General features: G+C 49.4%; 1 long non-coding RNA gene across 1 annotated transcript; it reads right to left on the minus strand.

The window, feature by feature from the left end:
- Nucleotides 1-6,445: 6,445 nt before the first annotated feature.
- Nucleotides 6,446-8,561, minus strand: LOC105706402 (uncharacterized). The gene is made up of 2 exons (XR_010344185.1): nucleotides 8,314-8,561; nucleotides 6,446-7,411 (listed from the first exon to the last, which is right to left on the minus strand). It is a non-coding gene; the product is annotated as an uncharacterized LOC105706402 (long non-coding RNA).
- Between the last annotated feature and the right edge of the window lie 3,119 nt (nucleotides 8,562-11,680).

An 11,680-nucleotide genomic window follows, 5' to 3' on the forward strand; every position in this document is an offset into this window, starting at 1 on the left:
CTATACAAAATACAAAATTTAGCCAGGCATGGTGGCATGTGCCTGTAGCCTTGGACCCAACTACTCTGGAGGCTGAAGTGGAAGGATGGCTTGAGCCATGACTGGATCATGGGGGTGGTTTTCCCCATGCTGTTCTCATGATAGTGAGGGAGTTCTCATGAGACCTGATGGCTTAAAAGTGGTAGTTTTCCCTGCTCTCTCTTTCTCTCTCTACCGCCACAAGGTGACTTCTCCTTCACCTTCCACCATGATTTAACTTTCCTGACCTTACCAGCCATGCAGAACTTGAGTCAATTAACCCTCTTGAGTGAAGATATCTCTATGATATATGGTTTCCTTTTTTTCCCCTTTGGATGTATACCTAGCAGTGAGATGAGATTGCTGGATCATATAGTAGTTCTTTTTTTTTTTTGAGAAATCTCCATACAGTTTTCTATAATACCTTTACTAATTTACATTTCCACCAACCGTGTGTAAGGATTTCTTCACATCCTCACCAATACTTGTTAGCTTTTTTCTTTTGATAGTAAACATTATAACTGAGGTGAGATAGTATCTCATTGTGATTTTGATTTGCATTTCCCTGATGATTAGTGATGCTGAGTGTTTTTTCATGTACCCATTGGCCTTTGCATGTTTCTTTTTAGAAATGTCTTCTCAAATCCCTTGCCCATCTTAAAATCAGATGTTTTTGCTATTGTTTACATTTCTTGTATATTTTGCTTATTAATCCCTTATTGAATGGCTAGCGTACAAATATCTTCATCCACACTGTAGGTTGTCTCTTCACTCTACTGATTGTTTTCTTTGCTGTGCAGAACCTTTTCAGCTTGATATAATCTGATTTGTCTATTTTTGCTTTTGTCACCTGAGCTATTGAGGTCTTACCCAAACACTGGCCATATTCATTTCACCACACAACACACACACACACACACACAAACACACACACACAAAAAGATACATGGAGATATCGAACACTCGCACAGAAACACACACAACTAGAAAGCTCCCGAGGCTGCGTGGTTCTGCTGCCAGGAAAACCCTCGGAGTGAGAGCAGCCCTTGCAGCACAGAAACAGGCCGTACTTCGAAATCCCAGGGGGGAAGGAGACACTTTCAAGGATACGCACCTCCACATCATCTAGGCAGGCCCGAGGCATCGTGGGGATCCTTAGGGTTCACGTGGTGCATCCTTATATCTCCGCTTGACGTTTCTTCGGGCTGGATTGGCCCTGCCTGACTCCTAGGATCGCAACAGGTGACGATTCCACGGAGACTGGGAACCACAGCCCAACGCCGAAGCACTGCAACACAGGGTTCCCGCTCCGCCAAGCCGCTAAGACTCGTCCCCAGGTAATGGTGGCGGTCACTGTGACGGGACCCTGGGCTCTGCGCTTGCGCCTGGTGACGCGCGCCTGGCGCATGCGCATTCGCGTGCCGGGCTGGCGAACCACAATATCCGTGCTTTCTGGCTGCAGCCACACAATGAAAATGGTGGAGGCAGTGCCAGAGGTGGCGAGAGAAGGCGGCTGCGTGTGACAAGCAGCGCAGGACCCTGACAATCCTCATCTCAGTGCCTTCTTGAGCCGACTTCCTGTTCCAACATATTGGCTGGGTTTGTCTTGAACTCCTGATGTATGGTGATCCTCCCACCTCGATTTTCCAAAGTGTTGGAATTACAGGTGTGAGCCACCACACCTGGACTAAATGGTGATTTTTCAATTAATTACTACAATCACTTCAAACTGTTGTCATATAAACCACTTATATTAAACCAAATGAAAGAAGGACCCTTGACTTCTTTATCCAATTTAAAGTCTAGCAGACCCATAGGCCTTTTCATTTTTCCATCACAAGGAAGAAGAGGAAACTGGTAATAATCTCCTCTTATCTGACAGAATCATCTCACAAGTTTAGGAACTTTAGAGAATTCAGAAATGTGGCCTGGTGTAGTGGCTCACGCCTATAACCCCAGCACACTGGAAGGCCAAGGCGGGCAGATTACCTGAGGTCGGCAGTTTGAGACCAGCCTGACCAACATGGAGAAACCCAAATGCTATTAAAAATACAAAATTAGCCAAGCATGGTGGCACATGTCTGTATTCCCAGCTACTCAGAAGACTGAGGCAGGAGAGAGGAGGCGGAGATTGCAGTGAGCCGAGATCATGCCATTGCACTCCAGCCTGGGCAACAAGAGTGAAACTCCATCTCAAAAAAAGAAAAAAAGTTCAGAAATTTGAATTGCAGCATTTTAACACAGCATCGAAGTTATCTACTGGTGCATAGCAAGTTACCCAAAATTCAGAAGCTTCAAACAACAAACATTTAGTATCTCAAAGACTTTTTAAGAGTCAGGAATATGGGAGCTGCTATAGCTGAGTGGTTGTGATTGAGACGCTGATGCAGCTGCGGTCAAACTACTGGCAGGGCCTGCAGTCATCATCACAGCTACCCAGTCGTTAAGCAACGAGTGTTTAGAAGGAAACATTCATGACATGGATACCCACAGTGTTCCTGGATGAACTGGGAAACGTTTTCTGTAGAGGACATTGAGTCAGACCATGGAAAAACATGGAAGGCAGGAAAAGAGGGAGGGAAAATAGAGGCCACAGCCCAGGCAGGATCACAATCAATCCATCCACACTCGCACGTGGCTCCGGGAATGAGGGCCGAATGTGGGAGCTGGCCAGAAACACCACAGATTGCTGTCCAAATATTCTCCTAATGTTGATGTCCTCTTTTGCCAGCAATGGGCCACGGTGTGGACAGGCTGTGTAGTGAAGAGGAAGGGGAGAAGCACCATCTCTGACATGTGCCTGAACCTCTCCTCCTGGTGAAGATGCTGGACTCCCTCCACACCTAAAAAGATTGTATCCTCACCCTGATCTAACCCTATTTCTGCATCCACTTTCCCCAAAGAGGATGAGAGATGAAGGAGTGCCCGATCACCTCCTGAACATCCTGCTTCTCTGGTAACCAAACTAGAAGTGGGCTCAAGGGGTGGGGAGGACACCATGGCTAGAGTCTGGCCTTAGCTGTGCTGCAGGAAAACTGGCGCCTGGACTTGTCTGTTCCAGAGGGTGGTGTGCTCGTCTTCTCTCTAAAAGACTGACCCCTCAAGATGGAAATATGGTTTGGATGCCTCAAGGACTGAGCCAGACCTTGACTTCACTGAGGCTTTAGGAACAAGCAAAACAAGAGCACACAGCTCCGCAGCCCAAGCGCATCAACAGAGGAAGGCGCCCCATAAGGTAGGCGGACAAAAAGACCTCCAGTATATGAGCCACAGTCATTTAACCAGACGCCACACACACAAACTCAAACACACAGAGACAGAACACCACACACACGAAGACACCAAACACGTGACAGAAACACACAGCCAAGAAGCTCCTGAGGCTGAGGGGTTCTGTTATCAGGAGGCACGTCTGAAGAGAGAGCAGCCCCAGAAAAAAAGGCAGGCAATATTTCTATACCCCACGGAAGACAACAATAAAGTAGGCGCACCCCACACTGCCTGGGGAGGTCTGACGCATCAGGGGAATCCTTAGGACATACAAGGTGCAGTCTTCGAGCTCCGCTGGAACTTTTCTCAGCCTGGTTCCGCCCTGCCCGACTCTTGAAATCGCGGGACCGTGGCAACAATCCCCAGGAGAGGGGCCCCCGTCGCCCAAAGCCGAGGCACTGCCACAGAGGCCGCCGATACCGTTCCCCAGGCCACGGTGGCGGTCACTGTGACGCGAGCCCGGTTCCACGCTCGCGGTTGTGACACGCCGCTGGCACATGCGCACTGGCGTGCCTGGCTGGCCAGCCGCAATGCCTGCGCTCTTGTCTCACGCTGCAGCCGCAGAGGAAAAAGCTCGAGGCAGTTCCCGAGGCGGCCCCGGGGAAGGAGGCGGCATGCCACAAGCAGTGTACAAGCCCCAGAGTCCTGACCTCAGGACCTCCTTGAGCCGACGTTCCTGTTCGGGTTTGGTGGAGGAGGAGGGCGCTTCAGACCGACCGTCAGGTGGGCACTCGGGACTGCTCTTCCCATTGGATTCCAGATCGGATGGCGTGGGCAGCGATCCGGTCCCATGGGGCTGGAGATTAAGTTTGGTGAGGTGTGGCACGGGTCGCTAGACCCCACAAACATGCCTGAGATCCTCAGGTAGGGCGTCAGCAGAACGTTCCCGGGCTCCATGAGCTCACTGCTCCCCTTTGACCTGGGCCACCCACTAAGGGGCCCTGCCTTGGTCTCCAAGGCCAGGGACTCCTGCTTCTCAGCACTGTTGTTTGGAAAAGACAGGAAGACCAACAAAGCCGCAAGGCCGGCCTGCAGCAGAGGTGCCAACACCTGGAACTGGCCATTCCCATATGCAGACCACTGTTCCTTAGAGACTGGAAGAGAAAGCAGGCACTGCTCCCAAAAATTACTCAGACACCTGAGATCAAGGAACATTCCCAAGCTGGAGTAGGTACCAAATAATTCTCAACAGAATTACATGATACTATAAACATATTCATGTTTGCTTACATTACTGTGATTTCAGTTCTTCATGGTACCAGGCCCACTGTTATTTCAGACCATGGCTAACTGCATACCATTTAATCTGTCCCCAGATAACCAAGAGTCAACTAAATTAGCCATTCAAAAAAAGTAAATTTAGGAACTATCTATCTGTTTCCATCTATATTGCCAATCAGTGTGTCTTTATTACACGATGAAAGTAATCAGGAAGAAAAAGGAAGACTATATCCAGTAGAGGCCTTTCAATGCAGACCCTACATCTACAATTCCTACTTCCAAAGAACAATACTGAGACTTGCTCCTGGCAATATCAGTCATGACCCATAAGCACTGGCATCCCGAGTGCCTACTAGAAATACAGAATCTCAGGCTCGCTCCAACACGGGAATTGCAAGCTGTCTTTTAACAAGAATCCCAAGTAGGTCAAATACACATCAGTTTAAGGACACCAGTGTAGTCCCTCAAGGGGTCCTGAGGATGGGACCAGCACTAGATGTGCCCCAGGACCACGGGGTCTTGGAAGAGTTCGGTTTTGGGTGTGCTGTGCTCCTCTTCTTTCTCAAGAAGTGACCCCATCAGGATGGGCAGGTGTTTAGGACACCTGCGGGTGGGAGCCAGACTCCCACTACACTGAGGCTTTAGAATCCAGGAGCAAAACAAAGAACGCTGGGCCCCACAGCCCCTGAGCTGAGCCAAAGACAGACGCGCCCCAGAAGGTAGGCAGACTACAGGGAAACTGAGCTGGAGTGCACTGGCCACACTCGTGTCCAGCATACAGCGCTGGCACAAACACGCACACACACGGAAAGATACACGCATACACACACACAAACACACACACACACGGAGACATCCAAGAGTTTGCGGGGTTTTGCTCTCTGCCGGGAAGGTCCTCGAAGAGAGAGCAGCCCCGCGACACACAGGCTGGCCATACCTGGAAATCCCAGCAGGGACAGCTGTCAAGGAGACGCACCCCCACACCATCTGGGCAGGGCTGAAGCGTCGTGGGGGTCCTTGGGGATCGCCCTGGGCATCCCTGAAGCTTCGCTGGACCGTTTCTCAGCCTGCTTCCGCCCTGCCCGGCTCCTGAAATCGCGGGATCGTGGCGACGTTCCCCGGGAGATGGGGGTGGGCCGTCGCCCAACGCCGAGGCACTGCCGCAGTAGGCCCCTGCTTTGCCAAGCCGCCGAGACTGTTCCCCAGGCCACGGGGCGGTCACTGTGACGCCAACCCCGGCTCAGCGCTCGCGCTTCTGACGCGCCGCTTGCGCATGCGCATTAAACAGCAGCAATGACCGCGTTCTCCGGCTGCAGCCGCACGGGAAAATGCTGGAGGCGGTGCCCAAGGTGGCCCCGGGGAAGGAGTCTGCATGCCAGAGGCTCAAAAGCCCGATAGTCCTGACCTCAGGAACTCCTTGAGCTGACTTTCCTGTTTGGGTCTGGTGGAGGAGGAGGGCGCTTCAAACCCACCGCCAGGTGGGCACTCGGGACTACTCTTCCCATTGGATTCCGGATAGGACGGCGTGGGCAGCGATCCGGTCCCATGGGGCTGGAGATTCAGTCTGGTGAGGCGTGGCATCGGTTGCTGGACCACACAAACATGCCTAAGACCCTCGGGAAGGCTGTAAGCAGAACGTTCCCAGGCTCCATGAGCTCACTGCCCCACTTCGACCTGGGCCACCCACCAAGGGGCCCTGCCTTGGTCTCCAGTCCCAGGAACGCCTGCTTCTCAGCACTGCTGTCCAGAAAAGGCGGGAACAAAGACAAAGCGGCAAGCCCGGCCTGCAGCAGAGGTGGCAACACCTGGAACTGGCCTCCCGTGGGGGCAGATCAGGTGGAGAGAGCATCTCAGAAGCTTTCTGGGGTGAATCCAAGCCTGAGACGGATGTCCAGGCATGCCGCTGAGGACCCCTCCAAGAAAGCCAAGCACAATATGCTAACAGAGCTTAGTAACTTTATTGTTTAGACAGAAAACATAATCATCTCAGTACAAAGTCTTCAGATCAAATTCCTTTTATGGCCTATAGACAGAGATTGCTGTCAACTTCTCTTGTCAAGAGAAAAATAATTCCCTGTGTCAAAAATGGAGATTGTCACTCTTATTGACATCTAAATCCAGAGTGTAACCATGTGTAGGAGGTTAATCAGTTGATGAAATCTGTTTCTGAAGTACTAAGTTTTTTTTTTTTTTTTTTTTTGAATTGGAGTTGAGCTCTTTTGACCCAGGCTGGAGTGCAATGGCGCAATCTCGGCTCACCACAACCTCTGCCTACCGGGTTCAAGCAATTCTCCTGCCTCAGCCTCCCGAGTAGCTGGGACTCCAGGTGCACGCCACCATGCCCAGCTAATTTTTCTGTTTTTAGTAGAGACGGGGTTTCACCATGTTGACCAGGACGGTCTCAATCTCTTGACCTCGTGATCCACCCGCCTCGGCCTCCCAAAGTGCTGGGATTATAGGCATGAGCCATCGCGCCCGGCCTCAACTAAATAATATTTTAAGAAAGGCCCTACCCTGCCATTTTATTTTAGATTTTTTCTGTGATGAGCAAATAACACACATGGAACCCTCATGCCCTCAAAACAAGGTTTTAGCATCCAGCTTACATGATGAGATTTCCATTGTCTTCAGTTCCCTTGCAAGTTGCAAGTTCGCTTCTTCAATCTGCAGCCTTGGGCTTCTTTTGCAACACAGACCGTCCTTGTCTTCTCTCTCTAGGGAGTCTTTCCTGCCATACAAGGGGTAATAAAGTAAAACATAACAAAGCAAGATAAGGATATGAAGGAAACAATTTTAAAACAGAAAACTTATCAAAGGCAAGGCTGTGGAAAAGTGCTTAACTCATTACAACCTTGTGTTTTTCTCCATCAGGAATGAAGCTTTGTTTTCCTCCTCTGGTTCTCTGGGAAAAAAGAAATCCACACAGTATCTGACGTTAATTTTTTTTTTTTTTTTTTTTTTTGAGACAGAGTCTTGCTCTGTCACCTGGCGCCAGGCTGGAGTGCAGTGGCACGATCGCGGCTCACTGTAACCTCTGCCTCCCAGGTTCAAGCAATTCTCCTGTCTCAGCCTCCGGAGTAGCTGGGACTACAGGCACGTGCCATCACGCCCAACTAATTTTTGTATTTTTAGTAGAGACAGGGTTTCACCATGTTGGCCAGGATGCTCTCGATCTCTTGACCTTGTGATCCGCAAGCCTCAGCCTCCCAAAGTGCTGGGATTACAGGCATGAGCCACCGCACCCGGCTTATCTAACGTTAATTAATGATAAAAATAAATTTCCTCTGTTAAACATGATTGCTTCAGTTAGTCGCTTGAAAAATTATTTCTCATTAATACTATCTTGGATCACTCAATTTTGTGACCACTTATGCCATAGGAAATAAAAAGTAACAAATTAAATATACTTTATATATACTTTCATGGGATGGGCAGGTGATTAGCACACCTGCGGGTGGGAGCCAGACACCCACTACACTGAGGTTTTAGAATCCAGGAGCAAAACAAAAAAGAACGCTGGGCCCCACAGCCCCTGAGCTGAGCCAAGGACAGACACGCACCAGAAGGTAGGCAGACTACAGAGAAACTGAGCTGGAGTACACTGGCCACACTCGTGTCCAGCATACAGCGCTGGCACAAACACGCACACACACAGAAAGATACACGCAGACACACACACACACACACACACACACACACACACACACACACACACGGAGACATCCAACAGTTTGCGGGATTCTGCTCTCTGCCGGGAAGCCCCTCGGGGAGAGAGCAGCCCAGCGGCACACAGGCTGGCCGTACCTGGAAATCCCAGGAGGGACAGCTTTCAAGGAGACGCACCCCCACACCGTCTGGGCAGGGCTGAAGCGTCGTGGGGGTCCTTGGGGATCGCCCTGGGCATCCCTGAAGCTTCGCTGGACCGTTTCTCAGCCTGGTTCCGCTTGCCCGGCTCCTGAAATCACCCGACCGTGCCGACGATCCCCGGGAGATGGGGGTGGGCCATCGCCCAACGCCGAGGCACTGCCACAGAGGGCCCCTGATTTGCCAAGCCGCCGAGACCGTTCCCCAGGCCACGGGGGCGGTCACTGTGACGCCAGCCCCGGCTCAGCGCTCGCGCTTGTGACGCGCCGCTTGCGCATGCGCATTGGCGTGCCCGGCTGGCCAGCCGCAATGCCGGCGCTCTCCAGCTGCAGCCACACAGGAAGATGCGGGAGGCGGTGCCCGAGGCGGCCCCGGGGACGGAGGCTGCATGCCAGCGTAGGAGCCGGACAGTGCTGACCTCAGGACCTCCTTGAGCCGACTTTCCTGTTCGGGTCCGGTGGAGGAGGTGGGCGCTTCAGACCGACCGTGAGGTGGGCACTCGGGACTGCTCTTCCCATTGGATTCCGGATAGGACGGCATGGGCAGCGATCTGGTCCCATGGGGCTGGAGATTCAGTCTGATGAGGTGTGGCGAGGGTCGCTGGACCCCACAAACATGCCTGAGACCCTCGGGGAGGCTGTGAGCCAAACATTCCCCGGCTCTGTGAGCTCACTGCCCCACTTCGACCTGGGCCACCCACCAAGGGGCCCTGCGTTGGTCTCCAAGGCCAAGGACTCCTGCTTCTCAGCACTGCTGTCCAGAAAAGGCGGGAACAAAGACAAAGCGGCAAGCCCGGCCTGCAGCAGAGGTGGCAACACCTGGAACTGGCCTCCCGTGGGGGCAGATCAGGTGGAGAGAGCATCTCAGAAGCTTTCTGGGGTGAATCCAAGCCCGAGACGGATGTCCAGGCATGCCGCTGAGGACCCCTCCAAGAAAGCCAAGCACAATATGCTAACAGAGCTTGGTAACTTTATTGTTTAGACAGAAAACATAATCATCTCCGTACAAAGCGTTTAGATCAAATTCCTTTTATGGCCTATAGACAGAGACTGCTGTCAACTTCTCTTGTCAAGAGAAAAAGTATTCTCTGTGTTAAAAATGGAAATTGCCACTCTTATTGACATCTAAATCCAGAGTGTAACCATGTGTGGGAGGTTCATCAGTGGATGAAATCTGTTTGTGAAGTACTGTTTCCACTAATTAATATTTTAAGAAAGGCCCTACCCTGCCATTTGTTTTAGATTTTTTCTGTGATGAGCAAATAATACACATGGAACCTCCATCCCCTCAAGACAAGGTTTTAGCACCCAGCTTACCCAACAAGATTTCCATTGTCTCCAGTTCCTTTGCAAGTTGCACATTCAGTTCTTCAATCTTCAGCCTTGGGCTTCTTTTACAACACAGACCGTCTTTGTCTTCTCTCTCTGGGAACTCTTTCCTGCCATAGAAGGGGTAATAAAATAAAACATAACAAAGCAAGATAAGGATATGAGGGAAACAATTTTAAAACAGAAAACTTCTCAAAGGTAAGGCTGTAGCCAGGCGCGGTGGCTCACGCCTGTAATCCCAGCACTTTGGGAGGCTGAGGTGGGTGGATCACGAGGTCAAGAGATCGAGACCATCCTGGTCAACAGGGTGAAACGCCGCCTCTACTAAAAATACAAAAATTTAGCTGGGCGTGGTGGTGCTTGCCTGTAATCCCAGCTACTCAGGAGGCTTAGGCAGGAGAACTGCCTGAACCCAGGAGGCAGAGGTTGCAGTGAGCCGAGATCGTGCCATTGCACTCCAGCCTGGGTAACAAGAGCGAAACTCCGTCTCAAAAAAAAAGACTGGAAAAGTGCGTAACTCACTCCAATCTCATGTTTTTCACCTTCAGGAACGAAGCTTTGTTTTCCTCCTCTGATTCTCTGGGGAAAAGAAAATCCACACACTATCTATCCTTTAATTAATAATAAAAATAAATTTCCTCCATGAAACATGATTGCTTTAGTTAGGCACTTGAAAAATTATCTATTTCTCATTAATACTATATTGGACTACTGCATTTTGTGACCATTTATGCCATAGGAAATAAAAAGTAATAAATTAAATATACTTTATATATACTTTCATAATTGTCTGTGATTAGAATTTACTCAGAGCGTGTAAGTTTTCATCAGTTATATGACTTCTCATGCTGAAATGCTAAACCTGGGGTCATACTGCACACATGGTTTGCCCACAGATATGCATGTGCATTCATGTTTATGGAAAGAAATAATTTTTAAGCAGCCAAAAAGAGCGGAAGGAAAAAAATCTCACAGCTCCTAAGTCCTAATTAAGGTAAAACCAATTAAAAGGCCACAGAAAAGATCATTTGAAACTAATTCAGCTAAAGTTCCCATCCTATACTTCAGAATATATTTACCATTTCAAAGAATGCATACAAATGTTTAAAAGAACTGTAAGTACCTGAGTATTTGCAGCCAATATGTTAGAAATCTCCACCAATCACAGCACAGCCCAAGTGTAGATGTTGCCATATGCAGACCACTGTTCCTTAGAGATTGGGAGAGAAAGCAGGCACTGCTCCCAAAAATTACTCGGACACCTGAGATCAAGGAACATTCCCAAGCTGGAGTAGGTACCAAATAATTCTCAACAGAATTACATGATACTATAAACATATTCATGATGGCTTACATTACTGTGATTTCAGTTCTTCATGGTACCAGGCCCACTGTTATTTCAGACCATGGCTAACTGCATACCATTTAATCTGTCCCCAGATAACCAAGAGTCAACTAAATTAGCCATTCAAAAAAAGTAAATTTAGGAACTATCTATCTGTTTCCATCTATATTGCCAATCAGTGTGCCTTTATTACACGATGAAAGTAATCAGGAAGAAAAAGGAAGACTATATCCAGTAGAGGCCTTTCAATGCAGACCCTACATCTACAATTCTTACTTCCAAAGAACAATACTGAGACTTGCTCCTGGCAATATCAGTCATGACCCATAAGCACTGGCATCCCGAGTGCCTACTAGAAATACAACTACTGGCTTCCCCAGCAGCTCAGAATGTGGCCTGTATACATTACTTCACTTACCTCCTTCAAGAAAGGCTGACTGAGTTCCTACTATGTGCTGGACACTTTCCTAGAAGTGTGGCATACAGCAGTGTGTAGGACAAAGGCTGGGACGCTGATAGCTTATGTTCTAGTTGAACATGGTCAATCTATAGCAACATTCTGCTTTTAGAGAATGGCAAATGCTCTAATTAAAAGACATTTACTGTTGTTTTAGGTCACTAAGTTTGGGGATAA

Source organism: Aotus nancymaae, unplaced genomic scaffold (genome assembly GCF_030222135.1).
Source record: "Aotus nancymaae isolate 86718 unplaced genomic scaffold, 86718_ANA_hifiasm-v0.15.2.pri h1tg000028l, whole genome shotgun sequence".
In the NCBI taxonomy this organism is placed as follows: domain Eukaryota; kingdom Metazoa; phylum Chordata; class Mammalia; order Primates; family Aotidae; genus Aotus; species Aotus nancymaae.